The sequence below is a fragment of the Corvus brachyrhynchos genome, unplaced genomic scaffold, assembly GCF_000691975.1.
Source record: "Corvus brachyrhynchos isolate BGI_N302 unplaced genomic scaffold, ASM69197v1 scaffold3, whole genome shotgun sequence".
Classification (NCBI taxonomy): Eukaryota; Metazoa; Chordata; class Aves; order Passeriformes; family Corvidae; genus Corvus; species Corvus brachyrhynchos.
In genome coordinates, this window is record NW_008237619.1 from 8771023 (window position 1) to 8784033 (window position 13011).

At 43.3% G+C, this 13011-nt stretch overlaps 1 protein-coding gene across 2 annotated transcripts in view; it reads left to right on the forward strand.

Moving 5' to 3' along the window:
* Positions 1-13011, forward strand: part of LSAMP (limbic system-associated membrane protein) — a 1012183-nt gene that overhangs the window by 219587 nt on the left and 779585 nt on the right. The gene's annotated exons all lie outside the window — the stretch shown is intronic.

The window sequence follows — 13011 nt, forward strand, 5'->3', positions numbered from 1 at the left end:
AGCACAGTCATCTCTCACCACGGAAAAGATTATACTTGAAACACACAAGAAAATATCAATAAAGGCTGGTGGGAGCATCACTCTCCCAAAGAAGATCAGAAGCTTTTTATGTCGGTAGTGAGAAGGAAATCCACTCCTTCTAGTTCTGTCTGTAGAGTCAGAGGGCTTTTTGTTGGAATTACCAAGTAAATAAATGTGAGTTGTACGTGTAAACCCCTCAGACAGCCTTGTAAATCTCAACTACAGGCTCCAAAAATGTCAATTTATTCTTTTTATCAGCATTTTAGTTGGATTTTTATTGGGATTTTTTAATGAAAAAGAAGGACATGAGTAAGAGAAAGGAAGAAAGGAGGAGAAAGAAAAGAATGAAGGAAATTATTGGAACGAGAAAGAAAGTGAGAAAGAGAAAAAAAGGAAGGAGGAAAGAAAGAGCAAAGTACACTACCGGAATATTAAGGTTTGATAAGGCGCAGATAAGTCGTGGAGCTGAGAAATCTTGCCTCACTCATCTATATGCTGCATAAGTTATGAAGAGAAGCGAGTGACACAATGTATCTTGTTATTTAAAGAATATGTGCCATGTAGTTCTAGCATTTCCTTGCATTAGCATACTTGTGCAGCTATCACACTTGCAGTGTATCCATTTAGTGGTGGGGTTTTTTTTTTTTTCTTTTTCTTTCGAAATTAATTTTGAAGGGTGGGTCCTTTCCTAGTAAAGATTTTCTGTATTCCATAACTTTGTGTGAGAACCGCTGCATAAGCCCCAATTTCAGCAAAGCGGAGCCCTGAGATGTTGAATGAATTACAGAATGGTTGGGTTTGGAAGGGTCCTCTTGAGACCATTTAGTCTGACCCCTTGCACAAGCAGTGCCAGCTGGAGCAGGCTGCCCAGGACCATGTCCAATTGGCTTTTTAGCATTTCCACACATGGAGATTCCACAACCTGTCCAGGCAACCTGTTTCAGTGTTTGATCACTCTCCTAGTTAAAAAGTGTTTTCCTATGTTCAGGTGGAATTTCTGGTGCTATAGTTGGTGTTTTTAAATGAAGGCAGTACTGCTGCAGGGCCCTACCTTCCTGATTTCTTCTGAGATGAGTGGAAGAAGTAGCAGTATCCTTGAAATGAAAGGTGGGAGGACAATCCAGAAGGGTTCCTTTACGCACTTAGTTTAAAAAAGTGAAGGGAGAGACCATCTGGAGAAAGAAGGAACTAATTTGACTGGGTGGAACATGGCTTAATCGGAGAAAGTTTGATCCACAGTTAGCTTTTAAGTGCCTTGAAGCTTGTGGTGTAATCAGAGCTTTGAATTTCATTTGTAATGAAGGCAAACAGGTGCCAGCTGTAAAATTTATTCCTGGATCTGGACCCAAGAGTTTTCATCCTCCTCAACTTTTCAGAAGTTTTGATTCAGATTTTATTTCTGCTTTCCCCCCTTCCCTCTTTGGCCAAGCTGAAATGTCTGAGCCTTGATTTGGGATCCTTCAGAAATATGGAAAGGAGGGACGAATATGCATACCTGATAGGACTGGCATATCCCTGTGTGTCCGTTAAATGAGAATTCCTCATCTTCCTGAGGCTGCTGGTAAAAATTACCAGATGGAGGACATGGATCAAAATGACATGTTGGACCAAGATGACCCAAAGATCTGGTGCTTGAGAGGAAATGCTGCAGCCCTGGTTCCTGAACAGGCACAGTGGCATCTGCAGGAAAGCAGCCACGGACATCACCTCTCTCTTCTGAGCTCATCCTATAGCTTGATGGGCACCTCTTGAAAGATAATGAGGATCTTCAGTTGCCCGCTTGGTGCAGTGTGGAGGGGGATCTGCACTGACAGGGATCACCAGGGTGGCTGCAGCTCAGGAGGAGCCACAGAGCTTCAGTGCACCACAGGAAAAGATCCAGACTTCCTGAGACCTTGTTCAAACTGAACCTTTAAGCAGGATGATTACCTATCAGTAAGGAAGACACCATGGAGCACCACCACCTGGTTCTTGACAGTGTGATGGGATATTCATGACAGTATAATAGGATTTTGGTGAAATGCAGTAGTTTATTCTCATTACTGGAATGCAGAAGGGCCCCTTTACATCTGAAAAAATTGATTTTAGAATAGGGTTTGTTAGAACCTTTCAGTCCCACAATCAATGTAAATGGGCAAATATGATTCTCTTTAAATCCAGTTTCCTTGAGGCACAGCTGTGCCAGACACACATTGGAGAAACAAGGAGAACACCCCCGTGTACCATCAAAGCAGAGAAAACCAGACTAATTCTTCATGCTGGAAGTCCTCTGATGGGAAGGCTGAAAGAGCTGTGTGTGAATGGGCCAAATTACACCCTCACTCCTGGTGTAATGCCGTTGGAGTCTGGAGAGAGAAGGCAGAAGGGAGACGTGAGGCCTGTCTGCTGATACAGGAAGGAATATGTTGCAAAGAAGAGAGACCAATTATTCTCACTAGCCAACAGGGGAAGTGCAGAGAATATTTAGGTCAAGCATTAGGAGAAAGTTTCTAGTGGGTGAGTTATTCTCAGCTAAGGCAAGGTGCTCCTTGGAAAACCAGCCCTGCACTTTGGGAAACAAATGAGTGCTGTGTGTCTGGAAGAACAGGGAAGCGGGGATGTTGGGGTGCAAGGCTTAAATCCTGTCCCTGCCTCTGACACTGAGTCATAGCAGTCCTGTGCAGGGATATCATTTTCAATGCCTGCAGGCAAATCGAAGCTATCCACAGCCTAAACAGGTCTGCTACTGAAGAAAGACATGTATGTGCAAAGACATGAGTAATATGAATGTTGGGAACTGCTTGGCCATTGGCTCACAAAGCTGCTGGATCAGACGCAGCTGTGCCCACATTTGGGGTTGTCTCCACTGAGAGATTACTTGTGCTGTGTTTCTGGGGAGAGAAGACTTTCATTTCTCTGTTTACTAGATGGAAATGGGTAAAAATGCTGAAAAGATATATCCCTGGGAAAATTCTAAGTGATGAAAAAATAGTTTTTCATCTTTGGAAAATCTAAGAGATCAAAATTTTTGTCACATGACCTGAGGAAAAATGGAGGGGAAAGCTATAATATTGGAAACATCCATAAAGAGTCTAAAAATGCTCTAATTCAAACTTACCAAGGCATTTAGCTTCCTCTTTTTGTTATATTCATATCATGCAATATCAACTTTTTTTTCAGCCTTATCCAAATGAGATGCTGTCATGAAATTTTTACTTGAAGATTTCAGCACAATTGATATTTTCCTGCAAAATATGCCATTTCAGTTCAACTTGAATTTTCTCCCAGAAAATGTTCTTTTCAAAAATCTTGGGCCAGTGCTGATTACCACTATGCAGCTGTTGTTCCTGCAGCAGATCCTTTCAAACACAGCCAGTGAGCATCCTGGTTTGTAGCCTGTTTGTGGCACCAAAGAACATAGCTAGACCACCCCTTAGCTGCTACTGGGATGGACTGGGGATGTTGCAGGTGTAACTTGTGTGGCTTTGTCTCTTGCTCTCACAATGAGACCATAGCAGTTTCTGTTACCTGGAATGTGATGAGGAAGAGCGCCACGATGCACAGGCACCATTACCAGCCTGTCTCCAGCACCATGGCAGAGAGGAATGCTAAGGTTTCCTCTGAGGGCCCTGTGGGCACCTATTTCAGTGTTTTAAATGTCTCCCCAGAGACAGCTTTCTTACTTTTGAGGTTGGTTGTGAGCTCACTCAGATATGCAAAGCATTTTTCTTGGAAGGGTAGTGTGCTATGGAAATGAATACCAGCTCTTACCCCAAGCAAGAGCTCAGACCAGGGAATTCAAGGCCTATGATTTCAAGCCAGGCTGGTGACACAGCTTAGACACATGGATGTGCACACCCTGAGGCCTCTTTTGTTGGGTGTGCATGAAGATAAGTAAATAATAAGTAAACAAGTGTAAATGTTCCCTGTCACACACACAGGCTTTTTCCTTCGTCTCAGTCCTTCGATGGTTGTATTCCTGGATTTCTATTATCACTGTACAAGCAGGGATTCTTGCTGCTCAGTAAAACACATCACAACAAACCGAGCTCTCACCCTCTCTTCCCCCCAGCCACATGCACCAGCACACAGACATTACACAGCTGCAGTCCCTGTGCACAAGCCAGCACGGATGTCACTTAATAGGTACGCTTATGTGGAGCCTGATTTCTCTGGAGGAATTGCAGTCACCAGGCTTTAAAATCAAAGGCTGGCCTGAATGCCAGTCATGCAGCTGCAGGGCATGTGGGTCACTGCCTGTTGCCTGATGAAAAAGTTCAGAGAGCGGTTTGTTTGGATGAGGGTGGACAGGAAGGTTACATCTTTGGAGGGGATTTGGTGCTGGCATTAAGGTCACTCACAAAGCCACTTGCAGCTAGCACCATGCCCTCACTAGCTCATGCTGGGGCATGGCTGTGTGCTTTGTGTTGACAGTGCTGTGTCCCCAGAGCTGCCTAAGAGACTCAGTGAAGTGGAAAGTGAGAGTAAACACAAGGGTGAGGGAGTTTCAGCCATGTAGCGAGGCAGTTTCCACCCCTGCAGGTTTCTGCTTTCCCTGGATGCGTGGGCAGTGAGAGCAGAATCTAATGCGGATTGCAGAGATGGAAAAGTTGTAAGAGATCCATCCAGTCCTTCTCCAGGCAGGTGTAGTGCTTTTATTTGAGCATCATGCTGTTAGGATTTCCTGAGGTGACATTAAGTGGATTCATGACCACAGCTGAGCCTGACACCACAGCAAGCCCCAGCATGTTTTGGTGCCATTATTTGGTCTAATGATGGGAATAAATACACCTGGAAGCAGGGAATCCTCTCCCATCCTGGAAATTTGTCTGGATGGATGTGTACCCTTATCAGCCCAGACCCATGCAGGAGATAGAGGGTGATTTTTAGTCCCTTCAATGGATGGTAAGTGATACTTGAGCCCTGTCGCCTCCCAGTCGCCTCCATCCTTCATTACCCTCCCATCTCCTCCCACTGCCCCCTCCTTGTATTGCCACCCACTCTTGTAATAGCTCCTGCACCAGCACACCACGGCTGCAATAACAAATACCGCCTCGTTTCAGCATGATGAATGAAGAGTTTTAATGAAACTGGCCTAAGCCGTTCCTGGCAAGCTGCCTGGTTTTTGTTTGTTTTAAGCAAGAGTGATCCATCACCCTCCCGACTTCTCTCCATCGCAGCATCCCCAATCAATGCTCTGCACCAGCCTCCCTCCTGTATCCCCCGGGGGGCAGCGCATTCCCTGGCTTCCTGCAGTTACCTCATCTCACCATGACCCCGGCCCCCTTCCAGCTTTGCTCTCCGTGATGGAAATTTCGTTTGGGTGTGTCTCCCTTCCCCGGGTGTCAGTGGCTGTGGCTAACAGGGTGCTCAGGGCTGTACAAGCGGATATCATCATCTCTGCCTGTGCATCTCCAGCTGCCGGTGCTCACACACACACACAGAGGCACATATCACTCACTAATGGTGCAGTTGAATGTCTGGTAGGTATTAATTACCCTTGCAGCCTGCTCTTTCATTAGGGTCTCCTGGCTCTCCTGGGACAGACTGTAAATCAAAGTGTGACTCACAGCTTTCAGAACAGAAAAATATAAACAATCAAGCCCCGAAGAAGGGAAGAAATAAAGCAGAGCTCCACCCAACCTCTTGGGAAATAAAAAAAATAAAAAATAAAAAAAAGGAAAAAGAAAAAGAAAAAGGCAATCTCAAAAGGAGGAAGCACTTTAATCAAGTGAGTGGGTGGCAGCCCCCATCTCCACGCTCTGGAGCCATTTGGAAAGGGGGGTAAGAGAGTTCCCTATATGCATTGCTCTGTCTTCCCATACAATTTTTCATTATTACAAGGCAGGGAGAAGGAACAATGTTGGTCTTTTTCATCTTTGAAGGAATTAAGCTGACAGGTGTACGTGCAAGCAGTGGAATGAGGCAGGACAGAGGAAGGGAGCAAGCCAACTCAAATACAGAGTGCAGTGTAACATCAAATATGGGACTCCTGGAAGAAAGAGCCAGAGAGCAATATCAATGCTTTTCTAACTTTTCTCCAGCTGTCCTTAGGACTTAGGTTTTTCAGAGCATCCTGATGGCCTGTGCTGAACGAACGCCATTTTTAGGCATTTCTCTGAATTTTGGACAAATTGTCCCAGGAGAATAACCTGCTGAAATTTATTTATATCTGAGAAGTACCCGGGGAACAGAATTTGGTATCTTTAAGCAAAATATGGGGTGCATAAGGGGCAAACAGGAGAATCAATGAGAGTTGGCAGAATACATTTGAAGAAACTTGTTAACCAGAATTTTCAATGGAAAACCTTAAAAAATGTCTGGATAAAGCATGTGATGACATTTTCATCTATAAAAGCTGCTCTACATGGACAGATTCTTGTGGCTTTCATAAGAAAAATGAACAAAAAATTTGGAGCAAAGCTGCTCTTAGTGTTAAGTCAGGTGGTTTTGGAATGAGGAGGTGACGTGCTGTCCTTGCTGTTTACTACTCCTGATTTTTTTGTTGAAGGAGTCTCAGAGAAGAATCAAGACCTTACAAATGCCATGAAGGGATTTATATTTCTTTCCAGCCTTTGATGCTGAGTTGCCTTACAACCTTTCCTAGTAGAGAGCATTCAGAATGCAGGTTTCTCTGTGCAAGGCTATATCCATGTCTGCAGTTTGATACAGAATGGAGTAGGAAGGGATATTGTAGGACAGAAGCTCTGGAGGAAAAGGCCTGTCTTTTAAAATTGTCTTGAAAGCTCTGATGTTTTTGGACAGCAGATTAAACATTTATTTGTCAAAAAAAAAAAAAGTGCTGGACAGTCTGCAAAGCAGATCGTTGCATAGGGGTATCCATTCCAAATCTGTGCAACATTTCCGTCCTTGCTTTCCAAGCTTCAGATTGTTACAAAGGAAGAAAACTTTTCTTTTCTTATTATCTCGTGATGGTAAAGCCTGCTGGGGGGTTGAGGTAACCTTGCAAGCCCAATAAGGACATAGAGATTTTCTTCCTTGCTCTTTCAGTTAGGAATACTTGGCTGCACCCTGTTAAATGCATTCAAAATCCCACAAGGTTTATCCAAGCTTGTTCTTTTAATCCCAGATTTTGTTCTTACAAAGAAATTGTATCCCATACAGCTTCCTAACTAAGGTGTCCCCATTTCCTTGTAGGAGCTTGTCAGCAGATGCACCTTTGTAGGAGATCTGCCATGTCTTTTTTGCATTTGTGGGTCTTTCTTTTCACCTCTGCTCACTTGCTGTGAAAATAACAGCTGACCTTCAAGAGTGCTGCGTGGTCCTACGTCCCATCACTGTTAGGCTTTTGAAATTAGGGTAACCCTCAAATCTAAATACCTCTTTCACTACCTCCTCTTCCTGAAACTTGATCAATTTTTATTGAAAACAGAGTTTAAAGTAAATGCAGTAAGATATCTCATTACCAGGAGTACAAGCAGGGATTCAGTTAGTCGACTGCTATATTGCACAGGGAGATAGAAAAAGCATATGGAGCCTGGGTTATCTAATCTAATCTCACTATGTCTATATAATCTGGGTAAATGGCTAATCTATCACAAAGAGATAATAATAATTAAGGCTGCAACCAGGTTCCATTAGCAAAATTGATGTGCCTTTATCCCTATTGGATTTACTTTGAAAGCAAGAGGGAATTTTTTTTACATATAGCTCAAAGAAAATTAGTCAAAGTGGCTTTTTTTTTTTTTTTTTTTTTTTTTTTTTATGTTACAAGGCATTAACAAATTGACCTAGATTTGAAATTTTGGCTCCTGCCTATCATTTGTTTTCTCATCTTCTAGCTAAACATAGCTTTATCACTGTCCTGTATTCCAGATTTGCGTACGGTGAAGGACTCTTGAGAATTCACTGCTGGATGTATTAGTGGAAAATAGGTTGTAAATCAGAAGAATCATTAACTCTTGTTTTATGTAAGAGCAGTGATTGCTCTGTACTCTGGAAGGAGGTGTTCTGCCACCTATTAGTCCCTCCCAACCCAAAGAGAATATAAACAGTCATTTTTCAGGAAGCTTTTCAGGAGGTTTTCTTTTACACAGATTCCTCTGAAGTGGCCCCTTCAGACCACTGTATCTATGTGTATTTGCTGTACCAGTGGTGGTTGCAGCAGAGTAGCCCAGATTTTTTTCATCTCTTTTGAAAAACTCTGGTGTTCACCTTCAACACTAAAGACTTGATGTGAGGAGGTTCATGAGTATGGGTAGGTAGAGGGATGCTTGCTACTGTCACTTGGAGTGTGGTGTTTTTGTTTTATTTGCTTACACAGCTCGCTGCAAAGGAAAACAGTTTCAGGACTTGTTGATTCCTGACTGTCTTTGCTGTTGGTTTTGGGACATAAGCTACAAACTGATCTAGTTGGAGGAAGAAGGTGCTTTAAACCAACCCAAGTTTTTGGAGGAGTGCTTCTAAGGAGTCCTCTGAGCATCCTCTCTCAGGATAACCAGGGATGTTTAAACTATGGCAGCCTCCTGGCTGGCTTCTTATGAACTATCCAGCACAACATTGGTATGGCAATGAAATGCTCTGACAACTCTCTTTTTTGCACTTACTGGCCCTTTTCCAAATCCAGCCAACATCCTTCTGGCAGGACAAGGAAGAGAGGACATATAGTGAGCATCTCTGCCAGGGATCTGCCCTGGGACAGGTTCTCCTTGTGGCTTTCCTGCAGCTACAAAGCAAAATGCCAGGAGCAGAGCTGAATCTCACTGATTGCAATGGATTTGATGGGACCAGCTGCATTGTCAAGGCTGGTCTCTTTAAGTCATACAATATCTGTAATTTAGTAAGATACACAGAAAAAAGATGTGAGCAACTAATCCAAAGATCCTTATGCATACTACAAAGCATGTTTTAAAAGCCCGCAGTGCTCCAGAGGAAGGACAGATTTTGTTTAGATATGAAGGCTTTTTTTCGTTCTACGCAAAACAGTGGTTATTAAGCTCTGCTCTGTAATGAAGAATTTCTTGGAAGATGTTGTACTAAATGCCAGAGCATTACCTGCTGTTGCCTCTGGGTAAGTGTAATGATGAAACCATGGCAGATGAGGGTTTGATTTGAACAAACAGTGACTTTTAGGTACAGAGCTCTGGTCTGCTGAGTGGCGCATGCAGAAATTCCCTGTTGTCTGGGGAAATAGATGATACAATATTTTGTGCATCTCCATTTACTCAAGAGGATTTATAGCCTGGAGGGAGTTTGAATATTGATATTGGGACCACAGGTAAAAATGCTTGACAGCTTCTGTGTCTCTCCCCACCATAATCTTTGGCCAGTGTCTCATGGATGGTAAAAAAAAGGGTTTGTTTTGCTGTGAGCAAGTAGCTGTCAGCAAGGTTTAGGGGTCTGCACCCAAGGGTCTGGTATCTCCTGCTTAGCTTGGTCTGCAGTGCTGGTAAGACAGGATTCAAAGGCTGTATGCAAGACAGACAATGGCACTGTGAAAAGAGAGGCAGTGATTTTATGTCTGTGAAGAGTTAGGCAGGTGCTTAAACTGGTCGTGTGCAGAACAGGCAGAATTCAGGCAGTGAGCAGGTGCTCTTCCTCTGTGGCTCCTGGCATCTGCATTGGCTTATTCAAATTAGCAGCTCTCCTAAGCTGCTCTTCCACCCTGGGAAAATATTCAGTCCCCAAAGGGGAAGGGGGCTGCGCTGTAAGAATTTCTGTTGTTTTTCTAACTCCAGCATTGCAACGCTTGTGGAAGCAATGACCTGAAAGCAAAGGCTGGAGTTGGATCATGTGTGGTTGGGAGCCATATGAAGCCCCTTCAGACCACTGTATCTATGTTTTGATTGGCATCCAGACCAGGTCTCCCCAGACCAGGTCTGCCAACGTGCCTCATGCTCCCAGCTCAGGCTCCCCTTACCATCTCTTCCAGTGTGGCAGCTCTGACTGCATTCCTGGCCTTCAGGCAGAGTTCTGTCCATGCTTTTCATCCCTGTCCCACAGCTTCCCTAACTTCTCAAGGGTTGGACTTGTCTTTTCGTGGACACATAGACCCTTTATTCATGCAGAGGACAAGTCCTGTTTCCTGCCACCCTAAGCTTCAGAACCTTGAAAATAAATATTGAAGAGTATAGAAGAGCAGAAATTGCTCCAATTATATAGAAAGCTCCAGTAGTTTGGACATGCATCCTAGGAACTATGGAGGGATTTCTAAGTCACCTCCTTGCTTCTATTTTCCCTTCCTTCATTCCCTCCTGTTTCTACCCTATCCCATATGGTATCTGTCAGATACTGTTCTCCTACCCCCAAAACTCTTAATAAGACAAAGATGAAAGTGTTCCTTTATTAATAATCTCGAAAAATGTTGTGTGTGGAGTTCAGAACTGGGAGAGCAAAAGAAAGACAGTAATTAGCTTGTTTCTGTATCTTGGCTCACTGAGGTATTTTGGATGCAGTGAGAAAATTCTTGACAGATTTTCTTTTCTTTTTGTTCTCCCCTTCCACCTCCCCTTTCCTTCTTTTCTTTTGAAGTATCATGCAAAGTTCTTGGGGTTTGGTTTTCTAGTTTTTAATGATAAATTTTATAATATGTGTACAATTTTTTTTCTTCCCTCTGACTTGTCAGAGATATCAGCTCACAATATATTCCTTTGTTTGCCAGTTTTTCTAGGCGGTTCTACATTTGGTCTCCTAAAAGGAAGTAAACATGCCAATTTTCCATTGACTAGCAGCATTTGAGATGCAGGGGTGATTTCATTAGAGGAGTCCAGAAAACCATTGTTCACCAATTTTGTTTGTCACTTTGTGGGGAGCAAAGGAAGGGAATTTAATATTCCTCATTTGTTGTTTCTTGTCTCCTATGCTAGCACATGCTGGAAGGACAGAGCAAATAGTTTTCATCTAGTTTTAATCCCTCACCCAAATGCATGCCATCTTCCTTCACAGAAAGGAATTCTCAAGTAGGATATACACAGCCAAATTGCCAGCAACCAGTTCCAAGCCCTTGCTCTCAAGAAAACTGTGTTTGCCTCTTTGGAAATGTGTGTGGAGATTCCTTCCCAGCTGCTTGAGTGAGTGTGGGGGCTTAGCGCCACGGAATAAGGGGGGCTGAGCTGACCCCTGTGAGGACTGATACAAATGTTGTTTGGAGCATTGGAAGAGAGCACAGTGTGCTATGTATGGAGCAGGAAAGCCTCCTCTGCCTGGAGGGAAAATCTTTAGGACAGCAGCAGCCCTCTGCTTTCAAGAGGCTTTGAGTTCAGCTGTGCTGCCCTAACTCCCAGAGACCCTGGTGGTGACCAGGGAGCCGTCACAGTTGGCACTGCAGGGGGCAGGAATGTGGTACAGCCCTCGGCACTGGCACTGGTGACCCAAACAGGAGACAGAATGGGGCCAGTGAAAGGGCTTCCCCAGAGGTGCTGTTGGATGTAGGACTAGAAAACACATCTTTTGACTCAAGGCCCAAGGGCCTTACAACTACCATAGCCCATCTCTGAGTCACTGTACGTGTCTGCTGTAGAAACAGCAAGTGTTTGTTTGTTTTCTTTTCTTAAGTCTTACAGGCAGGAAGAAACTAAGAGGGTGGGAGATAGAACAAGGGCACTAGATCTGTGTGACTCTGCACCATATTTTCTTTTCTCGTGGAATGGGCATAAGTGACAAGGCAGGGTTCAGGTTTGTGAGCAAAGGAGGGGAGTAAGACATCAATTTTGATGCCTTCAGTAACTGAGAAGTCATTCTCACCTTAGTTTGAAGCCCTTCAGCAGCTTCTTTTGCTGCAGGGTACATTTGTTGATTTGCATTATGAAACAAATCAAAGTCCAGGCACAGGATTGCATAGGTGTGATAGATCCTTCCTATTTTGAAAAATGTTTTTCAGGAGATTGTAGTAGAACAAAACTAAATGAGTACTTGGAGCCAGTAAAAAGTTATTTTGACTGTACTTTCCCCTGCAAAATCCAGGCAGCTCTGAAGCATCAAGAATACATCATGTGCCAGCTCTCTCCGTTCTATAATAGGGTCACCTGAGTAAATATGGGTAATTTCTGTCCAGTAACCAAAAATGATAGATCTAAGAAAAAAAAAAAAAAAAAAGCTTGTTCTTTGTATCAGTTCTTAGTGCATTAATTAAAAGCTCCTGTGAGACAACAAGGATGAGTGGGATGCAATAAAGATGCTAAGAAAGAATAAGAACATTATTATAATGAAAGCAGATTAATGGGGCTTCACATAGTGGTGCTAATGGATGTTTTTGAACTTAGAAAGGAAGCGATGAGACAATTGAGTAATGAATTTTGTCATCAGAAAATCACAGCTGAGCCAACATCACCATATAAAAAGGGAACTGATTTATTGATTATAATGGAAAAGACTAATAGATGGTTTTAGTGAAGACACAATATCAGTTCCCAAAACGAAGGCACAATAATTACATCCTTTGTTTATGAAAATTCTTTAAGAGAAAAAGAAAACAGGAGAACTCCTAAAACCCCAACATTTATACAGTTCTTGAATGCACACCACATTAGCACCAATTGTGGGGCATGTGAAGGGAAGGCCTAAATAAAAACCTCAGAGGTTGAGAAGGCCACAGGAAAGACAGAGACTGCCAGAGGAGTGCTGTGTTACTGCAAGATCCTACCTGCAAAGCAGAGAGAAGCAGGGACTGTGGGGATAGCTTTGCAGCATGTTAATATGGTGGTGTATGGATTAATCCCAAGGTGCCAGTGCTGGCACCTCACTTGCATAAAATGCATGCAAGGCTGGCCACATTGTCTCAGAAGAGAGATGTCTGAGAGCTGGGCAATGGGAATAATGATGTGCCTGGGAGAATTCTCATGCAAAGAGAAAGTTCTTTGAAAGTTTGTGACCCACAGAGCTTGTACGCTGCTGGGAAGAAGGGTTGTGTAAAGTCTATATGCTTGTGAGGGCTTCAGTTTTCAGGAAAGAACAAGGAGATGTTTGATGGCACTACAGGATGAAAAAGTGGGAGTATTTTTTTCCCCGTAATAGGCAGGTTGTCTGGAGAAATCATTGTCTTGTAACATCATC